At 43.7% G+C, this 21,286-nt stretch overlaps 1 long non-coding RNA gene across 1 annotated transcript in view; it reads right to left on the reverse strand.

Moving 5' to 3' along the window:
* The window catches only part of LOC146045649 (uncharacterized), a 280,538-nt gene that overhangs the window by 22,989 nt on the left and 236,263 nt on the right, over positions 1-21,286 (reverse strand). The gene's annotated exons all lie outside the window — the stretch shown is intronic.

A 21,286-nucleotide genomic window follows, 5' to 3' on the forward strand; every position in this document is an offset into this window, starting at 1 on the left:
GGCAATTTGTATTCGTATTGATAGCACATCAATACGACTACGAATTGCCGTATTTTCGGGATAGTAAATGTCAAAAATAAGTGTATTTCTAAATACAAATACACCTATTTTTTTACAAATTTCCTTTAGTAAATTTCCCCATGACTTTGTATGTCAATGTCTAATCTGGTAGCCTAGTATTTACATGTTATTTCTACCAACAGGTTACGTAAATTTTATCGACATCATAAAGCTGACAAAACAGCGTGACCATGTTGACATTCATTGTGTCGACACTGATGCAACTCTGAAAATTAAATTGTTACCAAAACATTCTTGGTAGTCCAGAGTGCTGATATTTTACATATTGGACCTTATTCAGGTCCGTTCGCTGGCATGCGAATTCTCATGCAAGCTCGATGCTTTCCAAATGCGTAAGCGACCTGAGAGTTACTTTTGATATGCGTGCATGCACCACATCTTTCGATGGTTGGCGACCATCAAAAGATGTAGGAGTTTCCCCCTGGCCTGCAAATGGATGTTTAAGTAAAACCTGCAAGCCTGGCGAACAAGCACAGCGTGCGATTGGGGGGGGGGGGGCAGCCACCCCAGCATTCGCAGGGCGGCGTCAGGTGGGTTCCCGAGGCTGCATATATGCAGCCTTGCGAGTCAACCAGAATAAGGTCCATATTCCTTTCACCATTGCAGCAACATTGAGATAATGACTGCTTACCCTAAGTATGGCACTACAGGAACCACGTGGTGGCTTATTATAAATAAAAGAAAATAATACTTGTAGTATATTATTTGGCATACTTGTATAAATTTATTATTAGGACTGACAATGCGAATAGATATGGGATGCAGTCAATTTACCGACAGTCAAAATACAGTTGGTCAAAATACGGACAACCACTGGCAGATAGTCACAATACCGGCACGTTCAAAATGCTGTCATTTATTATGCCAACATGGTCAAAATGCTGACACAGCCAAAATGCCTACCTTTAAAATGTCAACATGTCAAAAAGTGAATGTCAGGAAATTATACTGAACCAATAGATACATTGGGCTATGAGGATGGTGAGCTGGAATGCGCAAATGTGTGGCTAAACCCGACCATAATAAGCGCTATATACGCAAAAAAATAATAATAATAATTGAATATCATCCTACGATCACCCATCATTTTAGACTGGAAATCAAACACGATATAACAATTGAATACCCCCATTGTATCCAGAATAAGAAAATTTGCAATGTGAAGACTGTCATTTATGCACATGTACAGCCGCTGTGTGCCAGTGGCCATGGTGAATAGATTACTCGCCGGGTGTTCACACACAACAGTGGGGGTGGGGGTTATGGTGGGGAAAGGGATGCACCCATAGGAACGCTCAGTATTCCCATGAAAACGCTGGGTGTTCTCATGGTGATTGCTCGATGACGCGGGTGTGGGCAGCTGACATCAGCGGATGTCAGCTGCCCGTCAGCTTCAAGCGCAGGGTGCGGATCTGAGATAGATCTGTGAACGCTTGCAAAATCATTCGATGGTCATCAAAACATCAATTTTCGTGCCTGCGGGGTATCGCAGCATGCAGGGGGGGGGGGGGGGGAGGCAGGCGGAGTTTGGTGGACTCACAAGCAGTGCTTAAAGTGGTCCTGGGGAGGTGGTGGAACTCACCTTTGCTGCCATTCGCGCCCCCCCCCAACAATATATGTCACAGCCAGGATGGGTGCTAGGGTGTTAGCGCCACCCTACAAGCTTTACATTTCTGGTCTATCATACACACACCCATGAATAGAATCATGTGGGGCACATAATGCCACCCCTAATTGAAATTATGGTGAAAAGTGGCAAACAAGCCCAAAAAAAGTAAGAACCATAACAATGCGCGCCGTAGGCGCGCTGAAAAATTTAGGGCATGGCTTTCTGGAACATGGGGATTATGCACACCGTAATAGCCATTACATACTGCACATCTACATTACACCGCCTACATAACACTGCACGTCCGAGTCTCCCACATCACGCTGCCCATCCCCATTCCCTACATCATGCTGCACATTCCTGTACCCTACATCACGCTGCACATCCCTGTACCCTACATCACACTGCAAGTCTATGTACTCTACATCTCACCGCCTACATAACACTGCATGTCCCTGTCACCTACAGTACATCACGCCACACATCTCCAACCCCATGCATCACGCAATACATCTCCATCCCCTAAATCACACTGCACAACCCCACACCATGCTGCAAGGTTCCGTTCCCTACATCATGCCGCATGTCACATACCCTGCATCACACCCCAACATGACATCATTTGCAGAATAAGGACATCATATACAACATTGGCACATGTGTTAAAGTGACAGAATTATAAAACCAATGATGTCATGGCCAGCACAGGGCCCCTCACCTTGATCTTTTTCCTGCTCTCTCCGCTGCTTTGGCCTGCACTGATCTGGACATACTGCTGCTCCCCCAGGCCCCACATCATTGAGATAACAGCTGTGCAGTCAGTAGTACACAGTGTACACAGCCTCAGGCTCTGTGACCATTACCATTTTGTTGGTGAGTTAGTGTACTGTACACTAACTCACCAACAAAATGGTAATGGTCACAGAGCCTGAGGCTGGAGCAGGAGGTGGAGGAGAAGCAGACTGAGTGCGCACTGCGCAGTAAAATGGTAAATGGCGCCGAGGCCAGAGAAAAGGCCCGCCAACGCCAACCCCCCCCCCTCCGCGTCCCCCACCCACCTCCCCACAGAAGCCAGAAGAACAGACTTACTTGTTGGGGGTAATATAGTTGAACTTGTCCAACTTGTCTGATGTGATTCCTGGCGGGGGCTACTACTAGCGAAGGCAGCGTGTGGTAAGCGCTGGACTCGAGGCTGCACAGCGTCCACTCCGCTCTAGCTTGCTGCCGTGACAGCCTGCGCATAAGCGCAGGTCCCTCCTCTGTCCCCCCTTGGTGGCCAATCCGAACAGCAGGAGGGGGAGGCAGTCAGGTCAGTCCCCGCCCGGCGCTGTGTACCGCTCGGCGCTCATAGTCACAGCCGCCTGTCACTCAATAGAGTCTCTATTGTGACAGGCGGCTGTGACTGTGAGCGCCAAGCGGGGCACATAGACACAGAGTCACGGCAGCCGCAGCAGTAGCACCCACATCGGCTTGTCCCCGCGCATTGAGAGATCCATATGGATTCTCGGCAGGGCGGCAGCAGCAGCAGGCTGGGTGGGCGAAGGAGGCGGAACTGAGTTCCGGCTTCAATTTGAACTGCCGGAACTCAGTTCCGGTGCGTTCCGGCCCACTTTAACCCCTGCTCACAAGGCTGCAAAATGTATAGCATTGCGAGTCAACCAGAAAAAGGGCATAGGCCAGTTTGGCTCCTAGACTTGCAGTCATTAGAGATACAAGTGTTCTAGAGGCGATATTTGCGTTAATAACATGTGCAAGGGAGCAGTCTAGGGAGTTGGTGCTGGATGACTGACAGCTGTATGAGGAGTATAGTTTTACTGAAGGAGGAGGATTAGTACGAGGGATTAAATGCAGCAACAAATCAAGTGGTTTAGTGATGAGAGATTAGTGGAGGAATGCTACCCTCACCAATACCCCCCAACAACAGAAATATACTAGGGGAAGGCTGTCAGACATCTACATGATAACTGTAGGTCACAGGGAGTCTCAATACCAGAACCACCACTACTCCCAGGAGCCTCACCCCTGGAAGATAACCTGCCCAGGAGTCAGTTTATCAAACTGCTATTGTATTTCGCCCTTTGGACGCCCTCTATAGCTGATTTGTAATCTGGGGCATATTAACTTGTAACTAAGGGGCAGATTTATTAAACGTGGAGAAGAGATAAACTGGAGATAAAGCGGAGAAAAGGTAAAAGGAGATAAAGCACAGCCAATCAACTCCCAACTGTCTTTTTCAAACACAGCTGATTGGCTGGTGCTTTATCTCCTCTTACCTTTTCTCCGCTTTATCTCCAGTTTATCTCTTCTCCAAGCTTAATAAATCTGCCCCTAAGTTTTTAAAGGTGGATGTCAAGCTATTATCTTCTTGAAGGTGCTAGATAAAAGAATTAAAGTAGAATCTGATTGGATGCTAGGTGCAAGATCTCAGGTAGCATGCAAATCCAAGTTCGGCTGCAATGGGGGACATATTTTTAAAGGGGCAATCACTTACAAGGCAAAACCATGTCTTGGAAATGATTGCTCCTTTGAAAAATAGTCTTGGCATCCCGTACGGCCGAAGGAACTCGGACTTCATTAAAGCTAACCCCATCTCTTCTAAAAACCAACACATTAGTAAATATGCCTCTAAGAACCACTTGATAAAACAAGGGTTAAGACTTGCCGAAACTCAGAACTCACTCATCAGCAATATATAGAATAGGATTCCGGTATTAGGGAATGACTGTACCCTTTCAGTCTCATTATAATAGTCTGTAGGGAACGACCAGGTACTGAAGCTCGGCATTGCAACGGCTTTACGGTTCAGTAATATTGTACTATTTCTGCATTGTTTTTAAGGTATATGCATCCAATGGGAACAATTTGAACTTTGGCTATTAACCATTTTCACACATATAATCATAAAAGGAATAAGTGCAGTTTATGAGCTCTGTTCACACTGAGCCCAATTAAACCTACTGTTTCCAGTCAGTTCCGATGCTGGGACAAAGCGTTCTCCTCTCTGATGAGATTTGAGAGCAGGATAATTTGTCAGTAATAATAAGTGAACACAAACAGGATATACCGCAGCGCATGAGGCTTAATTCAAAACAAATGCTCTCTATATTGAGGACGTGGTGCTTGGTTCAGCCTGTAGATACCGCGGCGTGGCACGTAGAGGGTCGGGGGGGGGGGGGTACTGATGGGGGGTAAACTTTCACTATCAAACCAGCTCATTTCCAGCAAATGATGCAAATTGTAAAACAAGAGTTTCCTTTATTTGGAAACTGCCAAATACTGTGGACAGGCCCTTGGTGTGATTGTCATCTCCAGACCACCCAGCAGCAAAGAGGCCGGCCCGCTGTCTTATATTTCTTTTGGGAGATGAAAGTCCCTCAAGAAATTATGAAGATGATGTTCGTATAATGGGTCAGATGTTAGACGATCCCTCTAAAAACGATCCGCGGACTAATAACATTTTCTACTGAATTCCTGTACAGAGCTGGAACACGTTTTACTGGATGTTACATACAATAAGATCATTTTATTCAGTTTAGTTTCTTTTCTCGCAGCCATCTTTCTGTTCCGCTTTTACACTGGCGACCTCTGTATGTTTTTCACTAGTATTCGGAAACATTTTCTTTGGTGTTACACATTGGTGATAGTGATATAATTGGCGGAACTGCCAGTGATCCTGTTTTTATCTCAACTGTTTCGCAGAAATAACCATTATAATGGGAATAAGCAAATATCTCCCACTTGTAACCCAAACCATTGTTTTGGCAACTTTCTGCGTATCTGGCAAACTGTGGGATTTACTAAAGGCAAAACTGCTCATCGAACTGCATCAACCAAAACTAACAGATCGAAAACAATAAACAGTCCTAGCAGTTATATGGAAATCATCCCGTTTGCTAAGCAGACGTTTGGTGACCTCTGCAGCAGACAGATGGTCATTAGTAAAAACACAGGACACGGATCAGATCGGGCCAGGTATCTCGTTAATGTATTGGACTCTATAGCAAGGGAGGTACCAGTTTTAGGGACTATATAAAAACCGGACCCGGACAAGGCCCGGACCGGAAATCAAAATCTGCAGTCTGGAGCTTGTAGTGTCCGGTCCAGGGGGTGTCCCGTCCTGGGGGTGTCTTGTCCGGGGGATGCCTGGGATAGCTTTCACCAGGAACATGGGGAAGGGGAGATTACAGGCTCCCCGTGTGGTCCGGACCGTTACGGTTTTTGCTACATGCCCAGAACATACAGGGAAGCTCCCCCTCCTCCTCTACCTGGTGACAGATGTCACGTCAAGCCCCCCCCCCCCCCCCCACCTTCCATCCCGGACAGGACACCACTGGACCGGACACTACAAGCTCCGGACTGCAGATTTTGATGTCCGGTCTGGCGGTCTGGGGTCTTGTCTGGGTCCCGTTTTTACCCATCAGCATGGGTGGATGATTGGAACTTTCCAACACTCGATCTGTACAGCTGTATAAAGTACTCCCTGATAGAGGGCCAGATGCACTAAGCTTTAAAAGTGATAAAATAGAGAGTGATAAACAAACAACCAATCAGCTCCGGTATGCCATTTTTCAAACACAGTCCATGACATGGCAGGTAGGAGCTGATTGGCTGGCTGTTTATCACTCTCCATTTGATCACTTTTGAAGCTTAGTGCATCTGGCCCAGAGACTGATAAGGGTAATGTGACATATTACACTTAAGGCCCCCATACACTATGAGATTTATCTGATCTGTAAAATTGCATCTGATTTCCCTTGAACTACCCTGGCAGCTTCCCAGGAGGCCTACATACAATTTGAGACTTGATGTGCCATTTTTTACATCCAATTTGTGTCAGATAAATCACATGTGATTTATCACATGTGATTAATCACGTGATTTGCATGCAAATTGGATGTGCCATGAGATTTATCTGATGGGATGGCCCTAGGGAGTGGCCTGAGCAGTGCTATACCTTGCAGGTAATATGCTGCCTATACATATGTGAGATATTGCATGCAATCATTCGATTCCGGCCACATCTGGCCGATAAATCGAATGATTGCATGCATTTTGAAGGGGACATTCGACGCGATGCGCAGGCACGCCGTTGAATGACGCATCGATAAATATTATGTGCAGCACATAATATCTATCAAATTGCATAAGCAATCGCCTGTGGTTTTTAACCACAGGCGATTGCTCAAATGCAATCAGCGTGGGGACTGGAGCGGGGACTGGAGCTGGTGGTGGCGGCGGACAGGAGCGCTGGTGGGGACCGGCGGTGGCGGAGGACAGGAGCGCTTGCGGGGAGCTCTTCACACCGTCGTAAGGGGCTTCGCGTCTGCCCCTTCCTGTGACGCCGGCTGCTGTTACTACACTGGGGGTTGGACTGGAGGAGGTCCACAGCGCCGGAGAGGAGGTACTCGGACTAGTTCTATAGATATATCGGATCTGAAACATCGTGGGTGCTAGAAAGCGCCCATGATGCCTCAGATTCCGATATATCTTATGTTCAGCAGGTCCGACCACCTGATCCAATCTGATGAGCACGGGAACGCGCATCAGATTGGATCAGATGTCACAAACATGCGATTTTGGCCCTATTTCACCCGATTTATCGGCCAAAAGTGCCGAAATCAGGTGAAATCGGCCCAAAATCGCATAGTGTATGGGGGCCTTTAGAACCCTAGCAGCAGTATAATGCACCCTCAGGCACATGCGTATATAGAGGGCAGTGGGGTCAACGCTGGGACCAGGAAGCTGAGCTGTTTGACCAGAGAACGAATCTCTGATGGAGCTGCACCCCGCAAGCCAAATACTATTCATGTTCCTCGCCTTGTGCCCTTCAAAGTGGCACCACTTACATACGTCTAGTTACATATATATATATCCCTACAGACACCATAATGGCACAAGATTGGGCACCTTGTAGACAGACAGATAATCAAGCACTGCCACACACTGGGCTAGCCCCCTAGCTCTCAGAGCAGGGGGCTTGGGATGAGTCCTTGGACATCTGTCCTCATCATCTTGATAGAGAATCAGTGTGGGGGAAAGGCAGAGGGTGTTATAAAGGAAATGTGTGGCCTGTAACCCTTGCAGGATGTGGTAGTGCTGATAATATATTAGATATGGGAGACTCTGGGGGACAATTACTACTCTCAGCATGGGAATCATAGGGCAGGATCAGAGTGGAGAGTTCTCCTAGATATGGATCATTAATACAGAGGTATTTGCTGGTTCTCCCAGGTACTTAGTGCCTATAAATTCTGTCTGGCTGTACTATATTACCACCACCACCACTAATAACCCTGGTAAAAGCCCACTAATGGCTGTGCACAGCGCTGCCTGTCTATCTGTGTCTATCTGTTAATGTCATTTTGGTCTTACACCTATCTGTGAAACAGTTATACATTGTTTTGCTATATCATTATTACATATCACATAGCATTATTGTTTTCTGTATACCCCATTTACTATGTGTATAATCAGTTTTAGACTCTTTAATTAAGCATTCCATATGTGATCCCCATCAGGGCCACTGTCAGCTGACACTGCATCACAATGGCTGCTTCTGGGAATAGATTCAACATTAACACCAATTTAGCGGCCTGGATGTCTAGCTATTGGCAAAAGCAAGCTTTGAAGGGGTGGAGGGTTAGTATATAGTGTAAAGCATCTGGTTTTCCTTTTCTTGCTTCTCTCCCTAATAGAAGTATATTTAATAAACAAAATATTTCTAAGTACTACATACTGTATATGTCCCTTTGCAGATGCTCACCCACCATACTGTACTTAGATGCATACACACAAACACACGCCCGCATAGATGCAGCAGCTAGAAGGTTACGGACGGGGATGGGTGCTTATTGTCATTGGTCCAAAATGTTGCAAGGGGGCGGGGCTCAAACCGTGGGACATGGCAAGTGGCTCAGAGTCAGAAAAAATGTTGTTCCTTTAGGGGAGGGGGGTTCAGGGTACTTCGACCTCCTCCCACCCCTGGGTGCGCCACTGCTATCAGCTAGCTATGTATCCATCTCAAAATATAAATAAAATATATAAAGTAAATACATATTCCTTACCTATCTGGCTATATAATATCTATCAATATATGGGGGCAATTTACTAAGATGAGAGTTCTATTACACATGGGAGTTGCTATGGGCAACCAATCAGAATCTACTTCTTATTGATTAAGCACCTTCTAGAATATAATAGATGATGCCCTAACATCTGCCGCTCCACTTTGCCTCCCTCTGCCAGCGTGCGGGTTTTCCTGCATACCAAAATGCTGCAAAAACCCAGATAACAGGGTTTTTACCGCAGTTTTCCTTTGGTACATCCTGCCCAGTATCTGATTGGTTGCCCATAGCAATATCCCATCTGGAATAGAACTGCTTTCTTTGTAAATTTCCCCCTATCTGTCTCTATGTCCTGTTACAGGATAGTAACATGACAATCGTTGGCCTCGACATATCATTTTGTAAATGTCTAGTGTAAGAAAAGCACATGTACACATGGGGAGGTGCCCACCCTCCACGCTGACGGTATTCTAACTGCTGGCATCCCCACCATTGATCACGTATGGTGCAGTGTAATGTGAGTGTGAGGATTTATGTATAATGGAATGATGCTACACAGGAAATAGAGGCCACCAGCAGTGATACAAACACCTTATCTGCTGTCACTTCTGTTTTCCTCTTTTTGCCAGGAAACTGATTGGATGTGATTAGAACACATAGGAACTTAGGAATGTAAAGGAAGAATTACTGCAGGAGATAATGGTGGGTGTCCAAACGCTACCTTACAGCTCCCATAATCATACTGGCGCTATCTGACGCTGAACGGCATCCGTACACTCAGCATAATCACTTGTGGGGAACATTGCCCTCGGCATCCAAATACATGACGCGGAAGAGACGGTTTTGGTCCGATTGCTGCTAGAGAAAACTGGCTGCAAATAATACTAAGCTGTTTAATTGAAAAAGTATTCTTGGACGTTTCTAACATAGGGGGTTATTCAGATCTGATCATATGGCCGTCAATTCACAGCAGTCAGCGTTCCGGTAGATGACAACCCACCAGAGTAAAGCCCTGTCTTGTGAATTAATGTGTTCGCTGTACGAATAGATGTGTATGGCTACAAATCTATTCTCAGCCATGCGTATACGTTCAAAACCATTAATAAGCCACCCGCTATCAAATGACTGGGAATCGGTCATCGCAGGCTCAGAGTGGCGACTTACTCGGCGGATATGATGAAAACAGGCATATCCGGCCCGGAGCTGACGTCACACACCCTCGCCTAAAACGCTTGCATTTTCCCGGTCACTCCTAGCGTGTTTTCTGGCACATCTATCGTTTTTCTTGGCACTCCCATGAAACGTCCGATTATTACACCCAGCTGCTTCGATCCTGTACATCACCTTGTGTATGGCCAGTGATCAACAAAAGTAGCGGTAGTGCGATCAGATATGAATTACCCACATACAACTGCAGAAAGTAATATAAGTCCCTATAAGCCGTATAATACTAGTAGGATTTCCTCCTAACTATAGTCAGGGTTGACTCTGCTCCCGGAATGGTCAGGAGGGTCCCGGAAATCGGGTACCCATCCTGGACCCCTGTAAAATGGGGGCAAGCCTCCCGCAATGTGGCCAATCTCCCGTGACCCCCCCCCTTGCAGGGAGGGGGGGTCCGTGGGAGCAAATGATGCAAATCGCGTCTTTGTAACCCTGCCCCACACTACGCAAAGCCTGAAATACCGGCATTGCACTGCGGGGGGAGTGGCCATGAGGATGAGATCGTGCTGACCACACTCCCACTCTGGATGATCTGCCGGCTGCCCCACCCATTTTCTGCCTCATCAGCAGCCCCGCCCCGACATCACTGAACAACCCTGACTATAGTCTATGTGTACTGTATTACAATGAGACATCTACAAACATTACCAGTAGGTGCAAACATTCTACAGAAGCACAACAGTCAATAAACAATCCGCTTCCTGTCTAGGGCATGTCAGACAACGGAAGCAAAGTCTGATGTTCTCATGGAAATTATACACCTACATACAACTGTAATAAATGATCCACATTGAGATGAGAACTTAATCAAGCTCTGCAGGCCATGTTTTATGGGTTTCCCCTGTGTACACCTGATGGAGGCTTGAGCAGTGTTACCTAAGGTTTCACCTGGATTTGCAAACAGCTGTGACGATGTCAGATTGGGTCCATGCTGCAACCACAACTGCTCTTAGGGCCTAATCAGCATGCATTGTTCATCTGGGAAGTTGCAGTTGACTGCGAGCAGCGAACCGACATCCAGACAGAAAAATAAAACACCCCATACAAATTTGCAAATGTATCGTACATCGCTATCCAATCACAAATCCATATGTAAATCCTGGAACATCGAAGAGTCTTTGCCATCTGTGAAAATGTGAGTAGGTCTGAGGCTGCCTCTAATCTGCGACTAAAATGGGATGGAACTGGTCATTGCTGACATCAGAGACCTTCCGCAAAAACGCCTGGGAACGCCATGTTCCCACCCCCACACGCCAACTTCCTGTCGCCCAAACTGTGGCTCCATTGTGTTTACGATCCGTTCGCATTTTCAGTTGCTAATTCCATTTGTGCATGGTGCGCATATGCAGTCGTTCGATAATCGCTCAATTTGAGAATTTTCTAATTAGTGATCCATGCTGAATTAGGCTCATTGGGGCAGATGTATTAAGCCTTAACAAGAGATAAATGCAAGGGTGATAAGGAGAGATAAACGTCCGGCCAATCAGCTCCTTACTGACTTTTTTCAAACACAGGCTGTAACATGGCAGTTAAGATGTGATTGGCTGGACGTTTATCTCTACTTATCACCTTTGCATTTATCTCTTGTTAAAGCTTAATACATCTGTCCCATTATGTGCAAAGTGTGATAGGAGAGGTCTAGAAGTCACCCATGTGGAAAAAGGGAAACCTGAATTTCATTCTGCACATGCATCCTTCTGAATTTTGCGGCAAAATTTGCACGCTAAACCAAACCTCACAAATTGCTGTTTATTTGCAAAATGATATTATTATATTACAATACATATATATAATTATACTACAATATATTAAAATAAGTTTATTCTGCAAATGGGCAAATCTCAGAATTCGGCAAACTGATTTGCCCATTGATGGACATCATAGTGAAAGTATTATTCGTAGTTCCAGCATGCATTCAGTACTAGGGTGAGGTATACACTGATGACCAGAGAGCTCAAACCTGAGTACAAATAAATAAAAGATATGCAAATATTGAAATAAATAGAATTATACAGAAGTGAGTGGGACAGGAGGAGTTGCTTTGTTGCTGTAATTAGTGTCTGTTGTTGTTGGAGTGCCACAGTAGTAAATTATGACATAGAGGGATGATCAGGTTACCTAAACAGAAATGCCCAATTACCAACAATTATCTTCTCCACTAAAAGCTATTGTATTATCTGCTGCGTTCGCTCTTCCCTGTGAGCTATCCAGCGATCAGAACACTGGACAATACCCAGGAAACTCTTCTGCTCACTCTTAGCCACAACACGTTCCCCAATCCCTGCCTAAACACAGGGATTACATCCATAATGTGAGTTTTACACATAATTAGGGCTTATCAACCACCATAATGATGGCTAAGGCTTGTGTTTATTTACACTGATAACTCCGCTAATTGTAGCAAGTGCCCTTGTGGCTTCTGATTGGTTGATAAATACAAATAGATAAGGCCAGAGGCTTGTGTTGTGCTGCACTTGTACAATTCTGCGGAAACCCGGCAATGTTTCTCCTGCGTGCATAACACATCAGGGTGTCAGTACTACGGTGTGCATAACGGAACGCAAGCCTTTTTCAACCCTAGGCAGCATTAATAGTGTGCATGAAGTGTAATGGTTAGCATTACTGACTAACAGCACTGAGGTCATGGGTTTGATTGCCACCATGGCCCTAACTGTGCGGAGATTGTATATTCTCAACGTGCTTGCGTGGGTTTCTTCTGGGTACTCCAGTTTCCTCCCACAATCCAAAAATGTACTGGTAGGTCAAATGGCTCCCAACAAAAATTAACCCTACAATGTCTGTGTGTGCGTGTACATGTGGTAGAGAATATAGATTGTAAGCTCCAATGGGGCAGGGACTGATGTGTACGTTCAAATATTCTCTGCAAAGCACTGCGGAATATGTATGCGCTATATAAGATTATGTTAATAAATAAATAATAATAAATGCAGGCATTCAATTTCTAATTAAACTGCTTTGGTAGTAGTGTAGAATAAGGGATCAATGATCCCGGTGGCTGCATGTCTATGCTATCCAGAAGTGCAGTAGCACAGGGTTCAGTAGGATTTCTCGACAGTCATGATGCCGGCAGTTGATATCCCGACACCGGCATCCCGAACGCTGACAACATCAACAGAGGCTCGGAAGGTAAGACCCCCCCCCTCCTCTAACCCTCCCCTCTTAGTGTCTAAACCCCCACCCAGGGTGCTCCTAATCCTAACCTCGCCTCCACGCAGTCTAACCCGAACTGCCCCCTCCAGTAGCCTAACCCCCCGAGTATGTGCCTAAACCTAACTCTAGGGCGAATGATGTCAGCATCCACCCCAAAATCGCATCTATAAGTGCAGCTGACCCAGAAGTCACTCAGCGGCTACGAGCACCTGGCACATCCGTTGACAGCCCTGAACAGGGAATCGGACGGTGAGGAGGCATGCACTGGGCTGGGAGGTGTTAACTTGCCACTGGGCTCCGCCCACACATAGCCCAGTGAGCAGTCCTGAATCGTGCCTTTAGGCACAATCCTCAATGATATATCATAATGGAATGCAAATATTCCAAACTATGAAAATCCACAAATCGAAAAACTTAAACATTCTAAATATGGCACTTTCAACCTGTAGAGTCTAGTGACCCGTTAAAAATTGTATTTCCTGTCCATTAAAGAACAGAGAAGATAATGATGTCACAGTTGCAGGACTCAGCGCACTTTACAGGCCTAGAGCACCAGGAGCAGCAATATGCAGAGCGCTGGACCTGTTAGGGAAGAGCAAACTGAAGGCACTTTATTCCCAAACCCTACTTCTTTCCCGGGTGTGTGGTGAAGAATGTTTTTGGAGGTCAGTCGCATGATAGATATAGTGTTCCTTTATTGGATTTGATAGCATTTCAATTTATACAGAGATGAATCCAGACACGATATAAAAGTCTGATATCCTGGGATCTCAGACTTTCATATCGTGCAGACCTACTGTGCATGCCGCCGGCAGCCGCAGCGAAGAGCGTTCTCCGTCTAGCATCTCCAGCAGACAACAGGTTAAAAGGCCAAAGTGTCTGCAACCATCTCGATACTCCCAAAATGTGTTTTTACTTTTGCAGGGTGTTAGGTTACACGACTTGCTCTCATTTACTGTATATGACTTTGCACACCATTCTGCCAGATACATTTTCCAACAATTTTTTCCTGCGGTTTATTAGGTTAATAAAACGTGGCGTTCCGGAGCGCCGCGCACCTTAGAGGTATCATTATTCTGCATGTCCATATACCAGGCTGCTAATAAAGAGGCTCACAGGCCTCCTCTCAGACAGTTCTCTCTTCTTCCTCTATAATGATGCATCTTGCCTTTCCTGGGACATGCGCATTCTTCATATTATCTGTCCTCGGTTATTCACACTCACCCCTTAATGTCCCAAACCACGAGCACGTTACCCCCTCCCCGCTTTCTTGCTTTATTAAATAAGGCCCTGAAATCAACACAGCAAACAGAATATTAACTGCACCTAATTACCACATTATAAAAGAGGGTGAGCTGCATTTGAGGGATTTTATTGGCCACATTAAAGTGTCACTGCAGTTATAAAGTCACTTTGTGTGAGACGATTTTATGAGCCCTTGAAGTCGCAGAGGCTCCGCTTTCCCGTGTAAATGCCCTGGTGTGTTCGCCTTCCCTATAAACTCCAGCTCTGGCAGGAAAAAGTTCTCTCGGTGTGCGAAGTAAGGGGGGGGGGGGGGATATTATATTGCTGATCATGTGAAATCAAGGCGCAGTCACGATTTATCTCCCATGTGTCTTAACAAACCACAATACTGTCATGGCTGGAGAGATAATATCGCGAATATTGTTATTGTGTTTTCTTATGTCTTCTTGTAGAAAGATTCCGCACATTAAAGTTGTTTCTAACATATCTACTTGTGAGCTTTACATTTCAGACAGCATTTATTTATTGGAAGATAAAACGGAATACAGTCGTTAGGTCAACAGCACTAAAGTCGACATGCATTGGGTTGACTGCTGTAGGTCGACATGCATCAATGTCGACGTGGGGTTAGGTTGGCAGGGTCATTATGTTGACATGGGCTAGGTCAACATGGGGTTTTTAATTTTCTTTTGAGCCGTCATGTGCCGACAGGAGGTATTTCATGACCTACCATCCACTGGGGCGTGGTACACTTTTATAGTGTCCATGTCGACTGTGTTGATATTTGAGGGGAAAAGAAGAAAAAAAACATGTCGACCTAGCCCGTTTCGACCTAATAACCCTGTCATCCTAACCCCATATCAACCTTCAGACATGTCGACCTTTGTGCTGTGGACCCTATGACCCCGACCCAGATAAAATGATAAGAACACTGGACTCTTACATCTCCCCCTGTCTGCAGTACAGGACTAATGTTACATTACTGAGATTACAACCCAGAATGTGATCATCTCATAGAAAATCATCAGTGATGTCAAGATAATACCATAGTCGGCTATAAGGTGTCCATTTACTCAAGCTTTTAAAAATGAAATGAGGTGATATCCTATTATGTCTTTTCTGTATTGCATCCTTAAAAATAATAGACAGAATCTGATTGGTTGGTAAAATTTCTGCTAAAAGTCTGACTGGGTTTTACCTACTGCAACCCAACACTAGGGTTTAGTTCTCAGTAACCTGACATTGTTGATGAGATAGAGAATTCTGATTGGCTCTGGTCCATACCGTCACATTTGGATGTTACCTTTGCACTGATGGCTTCTTTCAGTCTGTAATTCTGTGATTATGTTAATGTTGGTAATACAATCTGGACCTAAATTAAATGGAATGTGGCAATCCTTATTAGTCCAGAACCAACTCATTTTATTTATTTTTTAACAGTTTCTTATATAGCCCATACATATTACGCAGCGGTTTACAGAGTATAGTTGAACATTCACATCAGTCCCTGCCCCAGTGGAGCTTACAATCTATATTCCCTACCACATGTACACACAGACATTCTAGGGTTAATTTTTGTTGGAAGCCAATTGACCTACCAGTATATTTTTGGATTGTGGGAGGACACCAGAGTACTCGGAGGAAACCCACGCAAGCACGGGGAGAATATACAAACTCCGCACAGTTAGGGCCATGGTGGAAATTGAACCCATGACCTTAACGCTGTGAGGCAGTAATGCTAACCATTACACCATCCATGATGCCCTAAATATAATCAGGTGTGTAATAAATGTGCTTATTATTTACTTATTACCAGATTCTAATACAGCACAGCAGGTTCTGTTGCGCCTTACAATTAAAAATAGGGATAAAACAAACTGGGTGAAAATTAATAGGATGAGAGATTCAGAAAGTGAGATATTTGGTAAGAAATCTCCAGGTTTTTTTTAAAGCGGCAATCATTTACACTGCAAATTATGCAGTGTAAATGATTGCTTCTTTAAAAAACTGGAGATTTCTTACCAAATATCTCACTTTCTGAATCTCTCATTGTATTAAATTTCAGCCACTGGGTACAGAAAGAGAAATGGCAGAGGGCCCTGCTCACAATCTTACAATCTATAGGGGTATAACATATTCATAAATTACCTCTGAACTATGCAAATCATCGCACATACAACATGTTATGTAATCAAATGATAGAAGTGCACTTATTTATACAAAGTATCGGGGGAAGGGGGGTTGGAGGAGGGTCTCAATAGCCAAAATATTACCCAATCCATAGTTCAATAATAATCAGTCTCCAATCACAAAGTGTTCCCATGGCACCCTGGGGTGCTTTGGTTGATCCAGGAACAATTTATGAATAATCCTTAGGTAAAATCCTGTCCCTTACTACAAAACTGACCCTAATGATGACATATAAGCAAAATTTTCCTTATTTAATATTTCTGTCAAAATTTCTCAAATAAAACATAGGGGTGTCGTTAAATTTTTATTTTATTTTTCCGAGATATGATTCAAAAAAGTTTGGGAACTCCCGGACTACTTAGTAAAAGCTATGTTTTAATAAACATTAATTTTTCTGCCGATTAGTGCTCCTGATAACTACTTCCCTTCTTCTTGTCTCAAGAACAGCGTAACAACAAGGTAACACAGTGGCGCTGTGGTCAGCATTGAATGGTTTTGATTAAACCAGGGACCAATTTGTGTGGAGATTGGATGTCCCCCTTATGTTTGTGTAGGTTTCATAAGGAAACATCACAAAAAAACATAGAGGTGGGCAATCATGCTTCTGTCAATGAGCCTGGTGTGTCCGTGGGTCCATGCAGTAGATTGCAAGCTCAACAAGGTCAGAGATGGATGTGAATGACTGTCTTGTTATCTGTGAGGCGCCACCGTATATATGTGCACTATATAAATAACCGGTAATAAGTTTCAGAGATCTTCGTATTGAAGGCCAACTTAATGCTTACTTGAGATTCTTCGTGAACTGTGATCATATGAGACACAACTGTTGGGTTGAGAAGTCAGAAACATTTGACCTCTGCGCAGAGTATGGAAGGAAAGGTTCCTTCATCCCACAAATGCGCTTTGAGGTCTGTACGGGGGGTGCCGAGGCAGTGATGTGTTATAAGCGATGCCGACTCTGAGAGAGGTGCGACCTTTCCTGGGAGTCTACTGTCCTAATAACAAACCAAGCTTGTTATGAAACTCATGCATCGGCGTGAGGGCATGGCTTCCCAACGAGTACAGCTCTATATGAGGTTATAATAGCAGCCTTAATCTCCCATTCCCTATTTATCCAGCCAGCTCATCCATGGTGCATAGGAATCCAGCCAATTTGCAAGTGAACATTCTTTATTCGAGAATAAATGTTGAGCTATGTTGTATAAACAGTACCCTGACGTACGCTGTAATAACTTACCAGAAACACCTTCCGACCTGGGGCATGTCTGGCATTTCATTCCGAGCGTGAACTCTATACTTAAATCATTGTTAAACTGTCCGGTGAAATAATTAAAGGTGTTGTCCGTTGCAGAGATGCGGCCGCCGGCTACTGCTGGGGAACACATATACGCATGCCCTCACCGGTCCAAAGGACTTGGAGCCCCACAGCAACTGCAGAGCTATGGAAAGAAATGAGCAAAACCCGCAGTGTCCGTCCACTGTGCTCTGTGATATTGTTGGGGTACAAACATATTTAGGGGAATTCTATTTGGCACAAAAATGCGAGAAATGTGGTATAAACTTAAAATATAGCACAAATTGAATTAATTTTATTGTTCACTGATAAATGAACAGTAAAAAAATAAATACAAAAAAAACACATTTTATTACAACAGATCAGTTGCAAAATGATACCAGAGGATTCTCATTAGGTTTGTATATGATTACATCATGATCTTATATAACCACCCTGAGCAGTTATAGCACAATGTAAGGGTGGGGGGGGGGGGGGTAATCAGGAGCCTGGAATTATACCCCAGAGACCGACCATATAACAGCTGCTCAACTGCTATATATACCAGGTCACCTAGGGATACATATATATGTGTGCGGAATTCGTGTTACTTATAATCTATCTATCTACTCTGTCTATCTATATATAGAAATAGATATACTGTATGTATTTTATATTAATTCTCACTGATCTCAGTTATTTTGCTATACCATTGCATAGCATCAATGAGTTTTGTAATCCCCCCTTATTATGTGTAAAATAATTTGACACCCTACAAATAAACATTCATTATGTGTCCCCCCAAACACACTGCTACTGCATACACACTGTGTGTTTTAAGCTTCCAATTTTGACTATATAGTCAAATCGGAAGAAACAATCAAAATTGATAAAGGTTGAGTATCCCTTATCGAGATATCCGTTATATATTCTGAAAACCATAGTTTCCAAAATGTACTTTTTTTGTTGTTGTTGCTAAAAGCACTTATGGGGACATCTGTAATTGGCACTACTGGGGACATAATATATAACTGGCACTACTGGGGACATGATATGTAACTGGCACCACTGGGGACATGATCTGTAACTGGCACTACTGGGGACATAATATATTACTGGCAGTACTGGGGACATGATATGTAACTGGCACCACTGGGGACATGATCTGTAACTGGCACTACTGGGGACATGATATGTAATTGTCACTACTAGGGACATCTGTAACCAGCACTACAGGTGACAATAATAAATAATAATATGTAACCGGCACTACTGGGGACATCAGTAACTGGCACTACTGGGGACATGATATATAACTGGCACTACTGGGGACATGATATGTAACTGGCACTACTGGGGACATAATATATTACTGGCACTACTGGGGATATGATATGTAACTGGAACTAATGGGGACATGATATGTAACTGACACTATTGGGGACATGATCTGTAACTGGCACTTCTGGGGACATCTGTAACCAGCACTACTGGTGACAATAATAAATAATAATATGTAACTGGCACTACTAGGGACATGTGTAAATGGCAATACTGGGGACATGATATGTAACTAGCACTACTGGGGACATCTATAAGTGGCACTACTGGGGACATGATATGTAACTAGCACTACTGGGGACATGAAATGTAACTGGCTCTAAATATATATGTGAGAAAATGATTGCTAAGTGTTCAAATTCAGTGCCCGAGATCGTACACAAACTTTGTTTTATGTTTTGAAACCTTGATTCATGCACAAATAAAATATATTTTTATGTATTTCATGTATAATGTGTTAAGACAACATATATGCTAGCTACCTTATGATACCTCATTGAAATATTCCGAAATACAAAATAATTACCCAAAATGCTTCTGGTCCCGAGCATTTTGAATAAGGAATATAGATTGTAAGCTGCACTGGGGCAGGGACTGATGTGAATGTTCAAATATTCTCTGTAAAGTGTGGCGGAATATGGGTCGCTATATAAATAACTGGTAATAAATAAATAAATTAGGGAAACTCAACCTGTAGAAGTATTTCTGTGCAATGACCTCTGATTATGCTTTAGCAATTTAGGAAAATGGCTAGACTTCTTGTAATGAGAGGTGCTACCGTGCTGAGATTTTTAGTTACATGCAAAAAACTAAAAAAAAAAGGGAGTGGTGGTTTGGGCTGGACTGATTTGCGACTCAGACCTGAACCCCGCAGTGTTAGTGACCCTCTTGATATAAGTGACCTCAATGTTGGGGGCAGGTTCATATTTTTGGCCAAATATATGCTACAACTTCTTATATTTATTTATGTATTTATTAACAGTTTCTTATATAGCGCACACATATTCTGCTGCGCTTTACAGAGAATATTTGAACATGCACATCAGTCCCTGCGCCAGTGGAGTTTACAATCTATATTCCCTACCACATATACATGCACACACATTCACTCTTGGATTAATTTTTGTTAGAAGCCAAATAATCTACCAGTATATTTTTGGATTGTGGGAGGAAACCGGAGTACCCGGAGGAAACCCACGCAAGTACGGGGAGAATATACAAACTCTGCACAGTTAGGACCATGGTGGGTATTGAACCCATGACCTCAGCGCATTAAACCACATTAAACAATCCGTACTGCCCATATATGATAATTAAATATAAAAATGAGCAGAATATTACATTTTTGTTTGACCCATAATATTATCATAACAGTGCACGTGATCAGCAGAAACACACGGATGACGCACATGAACCTTCATGTGTAAAGCGCCGAACTACACGCCTGGGGTACGTGTCCATGAAGCAAGAGAGAGAGAGAGAGAGAGAGAGAGAGAGGCAAGTAACGCAGAGTTCTGGAAGCTGCATTAGGGAGGCATAGGCGTACTTCTGTTATTACCATTCTGGGCAATTAACCTTGGCTCAGTTAATTCAATGATTAATGTTAATTAAATGATGTAATTAGTTTGCATTAGCTCAATTAATTAGATGATCCCAGGTTCATTTAACCAGAAAGTCCATAGGCAATACAGAAGAGGGCACATTTCACCCAAATTACGTTGGTCTAGGCTGATGTTTACGTAATAACGTCCCAAAATGTCTAAAGGGGAAAGAACCGATATAAGGGATTATCATGTATGCGACATTACTACCAAACAAATGCAACTATTTATATTACTGTATTCTTGGAACCAAAATAACAACACATTTCTGGAAAAAATACACCGATTTGTTAATAAAGCTACAAAACAGAATGATTTCATGCTGATCCAGTTTCAAACCTTGTTATTGTCTTTGTCTGACATCTACTTAGTTATTGCCTCAACCCCTTTACGATGAAAAAAGATTGTGAGCTCCAATGGGGAGGGAAACAGAGAAACAATTGCTTGACTATAAAAATACAAATTATAGAGCAATACTGTGCATGTGATC

The sequence above is a fragment of the Crinia signifera genome, chromosome 11 (genome assembly GCF_055691185.1).
Source record: "Crinia signifera chromosome 11, ASM5569118v1, whole genome shotgun sequence".
Taxonomy (NCBI): Eukaryota; Metazoa; Chordata; class Amphibia; order Anura; family Myobatrachidae; genus Crinia; species Crinia signifera.